Source organism: Talpa occidentalis, unplaced genomic scaffold (genome assembly GCF_014898055.3).
Source record: "Talpa occidentalis isolate TD23 unplaced genomic scaffold, MPIMG_talOcc4v2.1 talOcc4.15, whole genome shotgun sequence".
NCBI classification, from domain to species: domain Eukaryota; kingdom Metazoa; phylum Chordata; class Mammalia; order Eulipotyphla; family Talpidae; genus Talpa; species Talpa occidentalis.
Genome location: NW_023601543.1, coordinates 18,077,234 through 18,089,094, shown reverse-complemented (window position 1 = coordinate 18,089,094; position 11,861 = coordinate 18,077,234).

The following is an 11,861-nucleotide window of genomic DNA, read 5'->3' as shown; positions in this document are numbered from 1 at the left end:
TCCTGGGAATGGGCCATGCTTTCTTCTTTCTCTGTATGCCTTGAAATGTTTTATTGAACACTGGACATTCTGAATATTCATGTGGTAATTTTGGAGCTCAGCTTCTCCCTCTTTCCCGTGGGTACTTGGTACTACCTGCTTTGGGATATAGTTGTTCATTTGCTTAATGACGTTCATAAATGACTTTTGTCAGGACACTATGTTGTGTATGGCCAATGAAGTATACGGTCTGTGAGTTTGGCAGCTAGCTTGTATTTTAACAGCAATTTCTTAAATGCCTGGGTCTAGAAAAAGAAAAAAAAAAGAAATCCGTTCCCATTCTTCAGACATTGCCTTTGTGCTGGGTACTCCTTCAACGCTTAGCCACACTGTTTATGACTGTTCCTCCGACTTCTCCTCCCCTTATCTAGAAACTGGAGGTCATCCAGAAATGGAAGTTTGTTGTTTTCTCTGGGTCTGCATTCAGTCCTGGGTATCTGCATGGTCTTCTCGATCCCCTGGAATACCTGGGAGATGTAAAGATGCATTATGTCCACACATATTCCTTTTGTAACTTTATACTTCTATGTCTTGGTCTATCACTTGTTCCACTGTTGTTCCTTGGTACAGTCTCTGCAACCAGTTCTTGTGTGTTTAAAATGTTTTTTGCTAAAAGCTGTCTCAGAACTTGCCCCAGTCCCAGGAATGCTTTGAGTCACGTGAAACAAAAAGACATCCTTTGCACCTGTTCTTCGGGGGGCTGCCAGACAGGCAGAAATGGACAAGCACAGTTCTTTGAGAAGATGTTTTATTGTTCCCTCTGGCACTGACAACCCGCTCCAGCACTGCCGGCTGCCAGCCGCAGAGCCATGGCTGATATGGAGATGGGAGGATGATGGGCAGGCAGTTAAGGCAGGGTCCTGCCCCTCTGAATCATACACAGTGTTGATAAACAATGTATGCTCAATAAAATATATATAAATAAATCATGATGGATACAGACAATGAAAACATAACATGTTACATCTCTCTCTTACCATATCGCAGTCACTTTTTTTTCTTCATCTTATGTTTTTGAGGAGATTCCAGAGTTCTGCAAAAGATGATTCTGACCATTTTGGCCAGCTCATAGTTGCTTTTGTGGCAAGATGGAGACTGGAGTTTCCTGCTCTGCCATTGTTGGTGATTTCACTCTCTTGTCCTTTTTTTTTTTTTTTTTTTTTTAAGAAAAACTACCTGGTATCTGATGTGGATTTTCCCTTTGCTGTTTTGAAAAGCAGGTATATTTTCCAGAGAAAGTAGCCTGTTTCCAGGTAGTTCTATCCTCTAATGACTGAATAAGAATTCTCACAAGGAAATCTTTATGAAGTAGGGCAGGCGGGGTTGGTTGCTTGACGAGCTTTGTTATAGGGTGGGTAGGCTGGGAATTAACTGCCCAGTGAGAAATGTATTTCTCATTTCTCTGAGAATTCAATATCCAAACCAAAAGTCTTCCTCCACGACAGTCAACTTTTTCCAGATAAAAGTCCTCTATTTTTTGTTTTTGATTTTGCATTTTGCTTGTTGGCAAATGCCTGTCACTGATACTCTGGCCAAACGGAATTGGGGAGGAATATGGCGGTGGGGACTGATGCAGCTGTTCTGTTTTACAAATCTTCCATTAATTCCCCAGTTGAAATCCCCACTTCTCACTCCTGCTCCCTCCTGTAGTTGCTGACTCAGAGCCCAGAGCATCTCCAGGGCTCTGCCAGGCAGGCTGGCTCCCGACTCCTCGGTAGCTTCCTCATAACATATTCTAGGCTGTGGTTCCATCTATCAGTTTCACCTGCCAACTTGCTCACATCCACTTTCCTGCTCCCAGAAATGTGTTGGGATCTCATTTTTGGCAAGCCCTTCACCTTCATCTCATTCTTTTTGCTGCTAGAGGTTTATTCCTCAATGTTCTGCTGCACTTTTATATTAATGAACTTGAGGATTGCGCGCAATGCATGGACCTCATCCAAGATCTTGAACTACGGTCAACAAATGGTCTTGAGCCCCTTCCCTGTACCCAGTACTCCAGTGGGTGCTGGGGATATTACAATGAGTGACAGTTGTTTCCTGGTGTCAAGGAGTTCATAGTGTGGCAGAGGATACAGTCCTCTGCAGCAGATACTAAAATGGAACTTTCTTTCATCTCAGTTTTTTTTTTAAATTTTATTTTTATATTCCCCATACAATTGCAACCCTCATCTCAGTTTTGGATGAGAATCCAAGGCTGAAAACAAAGGGATCGCACATTCTAAAGAGTTGACATACCATCTTCATAGAATTTGTGAAAGGATGACTTCCAAATGTGCTCTATCACCCCCTTAACCTACTACTTACCCTGAAGATATATAAAGAGAAGCTAGGAAATTGATAAGAAAATAGCAGAGAGGATGGTTATGAAAAGAATTGTGAGAATACTGCGGAGTTTTTCCTGCTTGTGAGGGAGAGTGAGGTTATAGAGAACCACTCCAGGGGCAGGGCGTGTATTCCTTGGGATTTGACACTTGCAGGGATTGGCAGCTGATTTACATCTGAAAACAAAGACTTAAGGTGACAGAGGCTATGACTACAGCATTTCAGGAGGAAAGGGAGAGAGGGCTGCTCTTGTAGGAGACTGTACTGCCATCAGCATATGGACAACGCTGTTTCCAAGGGGCCAGATGTAGTCTCCAGGGTAGGAATTCAGAGTTGGGACACCTTACAAGATTCTCCACTAAGGAGATGGCTCATCGGTGTGAAGTGACCTCCACAGAGGAATGAATGGATAGAAACCAGAGATAGGAGATAGGAGTTAAAAGTAATGTTAACCTAAAAATTGAGGAGGCCATTAAAAAGGCAAGGCTTGTTTATTTGGGATCAAAGAATTACAATAACAAAATCAGGGTACACAGATTCAGGTACAAAGCCTAAGAGGTACCTTAAGGCAGAAAAAAATTAGGGCTTTTTATGGGAAGAAAAGAGGAAAATGAGATAAGTGGTTAAAGAGTTGAGCAGTGTGGGGCCTCCCCCGGTGGCGCAGTGGTTGAGCGCTGGGTTGCGAAGCTGCCTGCAGCCTCTGCAGTGCCGGCTCGATTCCCGCCCACCGGCGAGGGTCCCACATGGCGCGCAGACCTCTCCTGCCGCCTGCTGCTCCCCTCAGCAGTGTGTTTCATCGGTCTGCCTGTTCTGTTCCCCGCTCTGGCTCTGGTGAATTCTCTCACCCTCCCGTGCTTCTGACTGTACCCAGTGCTTGTATGAATAAATAAATAAATCTTTAAAAAAAGAGTTGAGCAGTGTAAAATCCTTAAACTAGTCTTGGCTTCATAATTAGTTACTGATACTCTAGAAAGGATGAAAAAGGAAGAACTGATTTTATACTCTGAATAAAAGTCCATAATCATCATTTCTCATGATCTGATGACTTCTCAAACAATTGTTTTCTTTATGGTTTCTTAAAACAATTGCTTTATGGCCCCGTCCAAAAGACTTTGACCCAGTTCAAATGAGACTGGTAATGAGATTTCTCTGTATGTCTCCCCAGCTCCATTTTAAAGATGGCTCCACTGATGTCAACTTTTCCCAGAGGCTGGTGAGAGGACATGTTGACTAGGTCTAGGAAACTGCAGTTAAGAGATTGCTAGTCGGGCTTCCCCTAGTGGCGCAGCGGTTGAGCGCTGGGCTGCGAAGCTGTCCGCATCCTCTGCAGCGCCGGTTCGATTACCGGCTGCCTGTTCTGCTCCCTGCTCTGGCTCTGGTGAATCCTCTCACCCTCCTGCACTTCTGACTGTACCCCGTGCTTGTATAAATACATAAATAAAAATCTTTAAAAAAAAAGAGAGAGAGATTGCCAGTCATAGGGAAGCTCCAAGTAACCCTCTAGAGAAAGTATCAGCTTTGGGTGTCTGCACTACTTTCCAAAGTCCGGTTAAAATTGAATCAGTAAAGGAAGGCTGGTTTTGACTCTTCAAGTCTTTCCCTGTGCTTTGGTCAATGCTGGGGGCAGGGTTTGGGGCAGTGCAGCAAGTGTGTGTGGGGGCCAGGGGGAGTGACAGAAGAGGAAACGGATGAGTGGGGAAGCCAATGACTCCCTACTCTGCCACACTCCTCCACTGACTGCCAGTCTCCCCCACAGCCAGACCTGAACCGGGGGAGGAGAGAAGTTCGGAAAAGGATGACAGTTTGAAGCTATAATATATTAATCTAGACTGGAATTTTTATTTTATTTCATTTTATTTTAAAGATTTATTTATTTATGCATACAAGAGCTGGCATACAGGCCAGAGGTGCGGAGGGTGAGAGGATTCACCAGAGACAGAGCGGGGAACAGAACAGGCAGATTGATGGAAGTGCACTGCTGAGGGGAGCAGCGGGCGAGACAGGCAAGGTCTGCTGCGCCATGTGGGTAGCTCCCTAGCCAAGGATCGAACTCGTGCTGCAGAGGCTGCGGACAGCTTCATAGGTTGCGTCTTAACCCCTTGCGCCACCAGGAAGACCCCTGGACTGGAATTTTTAATGCATAAAAAAAAAAACTTTTTTAATATCTGAGAGTGACTGAAAAAGGTATGAGCTCTGTCTGAAATCTCATGCAGGGGTGGGAAAAAATGATTCCACAGAGCTTGTGGTGTGAGGCAGTGGTGCGAAAGAATTACATTGCTTTCTACTTACTCCCTACTGTGTCTAACTTATTCAATAAACTAGTTTATATAAGTGCCACGCAGTATGTATAGGCAAGGTTCAGTGAGTGGTAGCACATAGGAGAAAGTAATAAATTCTTCCCACGGAGGCCAGGAAAAGTTTGACACCTCCCCTCACAGGAGTTAGAACTTGAGCAGGATTTTAATAAACAAGAAGGAATTTCCAGGTGAGGATGGGGTGGAAGAACATTCCAGAAAGAGGAGCAGCACAAAGGTAAGAGGTACGTGTGTATAAGTGCATGTTTGGTACAGGGATTCTGAGTCACTGGAGTGTAAACTGCATTTGGAGAGTAGAGGGAGGCAGAGTATCATTTAAGACCCTGCTTACAATACACTTTTTTTTTCCTGAAAGTGATGGAGAGCCAGTAGAAGTGAGTATTTGAAACAGAGAAGTCATGCAATCATATATAATTTTAAAATGATCATTCTTGTCCCAGTGTGGTAGGTGGGAGTTATAGAGACTGGGAAACAATGATAGGTTAAACCTGACCAAGTCAAGGGAATCTCTTGATTATCTAGAAATATCCTAACAATGGACAGATCTATTTTTAAAAACATTTCATCTAAGTATAGTTGGGTTCCCAGCTTGAGTTCTGGCTGGACTCTAGATTTGTCTGGGCTTATACAATCAACTGCAGGGATGGGCAGTGCTAAGTCTTTTAGAACAAGGCTTGTCAAGACTCCTTACAGACAAATATCCTATGGGGACCTCCCTGTGGCGCAAGGGGTTAAGACGCAGCACTATGAAGCTATCTGCCAGGGAGCTACCCACATGATGCCGCAGACCTCTCCTGTCTTTCCCGCTACTGTCCTCAGCAGTGTACTTCAGTCCATCTGCCTGTTCTGCTCCCCACTCTGTCTCTGGTGAATCCTCTCACTTCCCACATCTCTGGCCTGCACTGAAGCTGTTGTATGCATAAATAATTATTTTTTTAAAAAAGACAAATATATCCTATCATTTCACTCATATGTAGATGGTAGGGAAACAAAACAAATGAACTAAACAACAACAATCTCTTAGATTATGAGAACAAAATGGTGGTACCAGAGGACAAGGGGCTAGAGAGGGGGTAAATCAGATAAAGGGGGTCAAATGTATGGTGGTGGATGGAAACTAGACTTTCGGTAGTTATCATGATGTAGCATATATAGATGTCAAAATAGAAAGCTGTGCACCTGAAACCTACATAATAAGACAATGTTAGTTCAATAAAAATTTTGTAAAAAAGAGTGAACTCATTCTAAGGCAGTAATTTTTAACCTGGAGTTTATGGGTGGAATTCATGGAGTCTGTGAACTTGGAAGGGAAAATGATTACCTTTTTGAAAGTTAGCATTTCCCCCCCAATTATGAATGTAGGCAACAAACCACAATGGTAGTAGCAGAATCTGTGACTTGATCATGGATAGAAATCACAGATACTTTTTATATCATTTATATTTTTTTAGATATCTCTAAATATTATTTACTCCTGCACTACTTAGGCTTGGGGCTAGATTATTTCTTTAATATATTCATAAAAGACATACATTACTATATAAAATTTGAGTTTACAAATGTGATGGCTATTTTTTATTTATTTATTTATTTATTTATAGAGGCATGTTTTATTTATTTATTTGCTTGTTTGTTTTGTTTATACATTCACTGGGTACAGTCAGAAGCACGGGAGGGTGAGAGAATTCACCAGAGCCAGAGCAGGGAGCAGAGCAGGCAGAAGGACCGAAGTACACTGCTGAGGGGAGCAGCGGGCGGCAGGAGAGGTCTGCGCACCATGTGGGACCCTCCTCTGGTGGCCGGGGAGCAGCCGGGGATCGAACCGGCGCCGCAGGGGCCGCGGGCAGCTTCGCAACCCAGCACTCAACCACTGCACCACCGGGAGGCCCGATGGCTGTATTTTAATATAATTGGTTTCCTTTGTAACTCCATGATTTAATTTTATCCATTTAAGTACATTATTTGAAGAAAGGGTCCATAGAATAGGGCTACCAAAGAGATGCATGGCTCATGGAAGGTCATGAGCTCCTGCTTAAGGAAAAACAAATCACTCAAATTTGCTCCCCTGTCCATTTCCATGAGACTGGGTAGCTTCTGATGAATGGGGTGTCTGTACTACCTGCATGTTATTGTTATAGGGCAGCCCCGATAAAAACAGGGTGCGTGACTGTGGGTCCTCTTCCGCGCGCTTAAAAGGACTTATCAATGCTCTACTGCAGGCACACGCGAAAGGTTCATAAAAGGTTTATTTACAAGGGAAGGGCAAATGAGGAAATGTACAGCTCAGGGAGAAAAGTGGGAGATAAAGTTTTAAGTGAGTCCTACCCGATCCGCCGATCAGGAATCCCAAAATGGCGCTCTGAGAGCTGGCCATGAGCCAGGAGCCGTGAAGCCAGGAGCGACAGCGAGCCACCCCAAGGCCCACGTGTTTGGTTTTTATATCCAACCTGGCTGCCCAACTCCACCCTCAGGTCCCAGCCACCCTCCCTTTGGTGGTGACGGGATTTGTCTTTCCCAATGTCTTGATGGCTTTAGTCTGGAGTGGGGGTGGGGTCCACAAAGCCTGTATGGGATTAGCTCAGGACATCATTTCCCCCTAACAATATCAAGAGACTTTAGTTGACTTATACTCTCCACTCGTCCTCCTCTTACAAGACAATAGGGCACAAGCAGGCTTCTTCCCCTCTGGTCAGCAAAGCACCACAAAGCTCTGACATCTGATATCTCATCCAGTGCCTCAGCTTCACCGAGACACCAGGGAACCGGGTGGAAGATGGCAGGCGATGCCTTAGTGAGGAACAGCGGTGCCTGGCTGGAGCTGTGGTGCCCAGCAAAGAAAGTGGACAAGGGAGGTGGAGACAGGAGAAATGGTAGAAATCATGCGGTCACTGAACAAGTAGATGGTTAGAGTCTTCTGTGTCTGTAGGTGACATCTACACCCCGGGAAGACCTAGAAACACTCCAGGGGGCCCTTCCTTGAAGAGGCTGGGGTCCGGATGCAGTAAAATTTGGTGACTACATTTAACAAGACTTCTGTCATGGCCACAGGCTAGAGTGGCCTGAAGAAATTTAAGTTCCAAAGCTATTTGTTGTGGGAGTGACAGCCATCATATTGGCTTTTATTATTACTTTTTTAATATAAAAGATAAAAAACAAGTGATCTTTCTGTGCTCAATATCCTATTAGTTGAACATCCTCTATGTGTTTACAAAAATATTTTATGACCTGAGAATAACTTCAGGGGTGGAGAGCATATTTCCCCTAGCATTTGCTTTAGCTCTGTCAAGTCATCAGCTCCCAGCTTCCAGGCCATATCTTAGTTTTCTTGAATGACAGTATCATCAGTCATTCATTGATGTATATTTGAATGGAAAAAATGCCAGGTGTTTCAACTTCATCCCCAGCTGGTTTACAATTTAGCTGTCAGTAGTTTGCTGTTGGTTTAGAAAGGATTTTTTTTTTTTGGTTTGTTTTATGCACAGAAAAGAAATCCCGTAATCCCTTGGGTGGAGATGTGCCGCTGGAAATGCTATTATCCTGTGACCAGAAATGCTGAGTTTATCACCAGCTGTGTCCATTGAGATTCAGCTCTTGTAAATTGAGGTTCCTTGCATTACAAATAGGGGGTATTCCTTAAAGCAGGCCATAGTATTTAATAAAACTAAAAGTGACAAGAGCTTAGAACAGAGCATATTGGCACAGAGTGAGTGTTCGATAAATATTAGCTATGATCAGCATCACTACCACCATCGTCATCACTCTCACCATCCCACTCCAGGCACAGACTGGAGGCTGCTGCCCTGTGCAGAGTACACATGTATCCAATGTGTACACATGGATATCCATGTGCAGAGGAGCAGGGGGACGGAAGAATTTCAGACAAGGTTTCTCACTTAGGTGTGTGCATATTTACCTGGTGATATTTCTTTTTTTTTTAAAGATTTATTTATTTATGCATACAAGAGCTGGGGTACAGGCCAGAGATGCAGGGGGGTGAGAGGATTCACCAGAGACAGAGTGGGGAACAGAACAGGCAGATTGACTGAAAATACACTGCTGAGGGGAGCAGCAGGGAGACAGGAGAGGTCTGCTGCGCCATGCGGGTTGCTCCCTGGCCGGGGATCGAACTTGGTCTACAGTGGCTGGCGATAGCTTGATAGTGCTGTGTCTTTAGCTCCTGTGCCACCAGGGAGAGCCCCGATATTTTAACTCTAGCATAAATGTATTACTAATTATGTTGTAGAGCAACCCCGATACAAAACGGGGTGCCTGACTGTGGGTCCTCACCCGCGCGCTTAAAAGGACTTATCAATGCTCTACTGCAGGCACACGTGAAAGGTTAATAAAAGGTTTATTTACAACGGAAAGGGAAATGAGGAAATGTACAGCTCTGGGAGAAAAGTGGGAGACAAAGTTTTAAATGCGTCCTACCCGATCCGCCGATCAGGAATCCCAAAATGGCGCTCTCAGTTGGCCGCCAGCCAGGAGCGGTGAAGCCAGGAGGCGAGCGATCGCGAGCCAGAGAGCGAGCAAGGCCCACGTGTTTGGTTTTTATATCCAACCTGGCTGCCCAACTCCACCCTCAGGTCCCAGCCACCCTCCCCTTGGTGGTGATGGGATTTGTCTTTCCCAATGTCCTGATGGCTTTAGTCTGGAGTGGGGGTGGAGTCCACAAAGCCTGTATGAGATTATCTCAGGACATCCTTTCCCCCTAACAATTCCCCCCTTTCACTTTTTGCCACCATTTCCATGGTGATGAAGATCAAACATATGGATTCTGGGATACAGTCTCAGATGAAAATTTTCCAGGGTTCCAGTCTGAAAGAAAACGAATCCCTCCAGGTAGTGTCCATTGTGGAAAGCAAAAGTCCTCCATTCCTGGAAAAACAGTTCATCAGTCCCAGCCGAAAGAAAACATCTGGAGGCATTAGCCAGAACAAGACAGCAGATATGTCAAAAATCACAGGAAAAAAAATCTTAAAATGGTTCAACTTATGTAAAGACAAATTCTCTCAACCTTGATCCCAAATTTTTTAAAACAACATAGCAAAAGTTTGCAAACCAAATCTACTTTTAAACCATATTGCCTATTTTTGCATAAAATCACAGGGCAGAATAACTAAGCAGCAATTTTTAGCTGGCTCCGTTGGAATACTCCATATAGGATTCAGAGCGAACTGTTGACATCCGGTCCGTGTAGGCTTCTGGAAGAAGTTGGTCTCATCAGACTCCACCTGGGCTTTCCTCTTCTCGAGGGTACCAGGGACTTTTCGTTGGCCGGGTTGTCCAGTCCTGCCAATGGAGGCAAGCTTCCTCACCTTCTTTGGAGGTCTCTGAACCCTACAAACAAGGCAAACAGGTTCTCCTCTTCTTGGTTCAGCTCTGTTTCAACTTTCTGGAAGAGCTCCACACACAAAGCCACACAATGAAACTTATGTCCAATTTTTTTCAGTTTAAACAAAATCCCTATGGAAGTTATGCAAAAACAGACTCTGAGATAAGTAGTAAAAGATTACTACCACTATTTTTATGCCGTGTTGGTATCAAGGGGAGAGAAAATGCAAACACAAGTTAGCTTTGTTGGAAAAAAAATTACAACCTTGCTGCAGATCCTGGTCACCAAAACAAGAAAACTTTGTGGATTTAGAGCAAAATGCAAAAAATCATCAGTATTATTATGTCAAGGAAAACTTAGTAAATATGAGGTGTATTTCCAAGTCTATTCAGTCCTTAGTAGAAAAGTTTTACTCTCAACAGTTCCATCAATAGGAATCTGTTGAGACCTTTTTCTCCCTATATTTTCAGAAACAATTTCTGTAGATGTGAAACAATTGAATTATAATATCACAAGGTGACAATCACCATTGACAATTTACATACATACCAGATACTACTGTTAACATTTTGTACATACCAAAGTTTTACCATTTTCCCAAGTGACAATGCTTCCCTTCCAGTTTTACTTCATTATGTAAAATCCAAATAGAACAAATTCATCTAATGCCTTTCCCAGGAGGAAAGGGAGAAACTTTGTGGAGTGTCTCAGGAGCTCTACTGAGGTTCCACAAAATTTCCTTGCATCAGCCAAATGACAGGCTACCAAATTTGTACTTGAATTTAGATTTCTGGGAAGCTTTGCCATAAATATCAGAAAAATAACAGAAACAACAATGTTCAATCTCTATGAAGGCACCGGCTTAGTTCAGTAGCACAATGTTGACAATCAAACCATAACCTTTAGTTTTTCTCATAACTGGAGACTCTTTTTTTTTTTTTCAATGTCTATGGGCACCATGTATACCAATTTGTCAATCACTTGAGGTCAAGACAAGGACACAAGAAAAGGACATACAGACATACAACATATAGACACAAAGAGCTCATTAGTTACCATTTATCACGCGTGGGATATCTCATGCAACTGCAGTTTCACTCATTGGCCAAAGTAACAAAAAGAAAACAGAGAAAAAAATCTCAAAGGTAAAAAAAAACAGAAAGTTAAAAAAAAATAACAAAATCAAAATCAAGATTGAAAACTTTTCTGTGTAAAAAAAAAATAGTGGCACCATATGCATGATCCTAGATGTTATTTCACGTCTCCTAAACTTTGAAAAGAAGAAGATTGGTTAGAGCATGTTAGTTTTCTCAGGTTTCTTCTCAGGAAAAAAAAATGAGTTCCTTGGGTATATCCTGCAACAATAACTTGGAAAAGAAGTCAGTAACATTCAAGTTTTTGTCTGTTTCTTAAACAATATCTCAAGTCCTCAATGGTTCACAAGACCAATGGGACTTCGTCTCTGGGTCAGTTCCTCCTGGGGCTTTCTTAACTCTGGAATGATGTACCCAGGGTTTTATGCCTGCAAGTTTCAGAGAAGTATGTGTGCTCAACAAGACATCATAGGGACCAGTCCATTTTTCTGACAGCTGGTTTGAGCATCCCCGCTCTGCCAGTCTTCAGTAAGACCTGATCTCCAGGTTTGAAGGGATGCAATGGTTGATCAGGAGCATAGAGATCCTTGAGGTTGCAAAGTTATGAATCACTGCCAGAACCTCCTGGATGTGTTTCACATATTGCGTGATCCGGCAATCTTGTGTTATTTCCGGACTGGCTTTCAGAACTGAGGCCTTGAAAAGGTCTTCCAAACACAATCTCAAAGGGCTTAATTGTAGCCCACTTCTAGG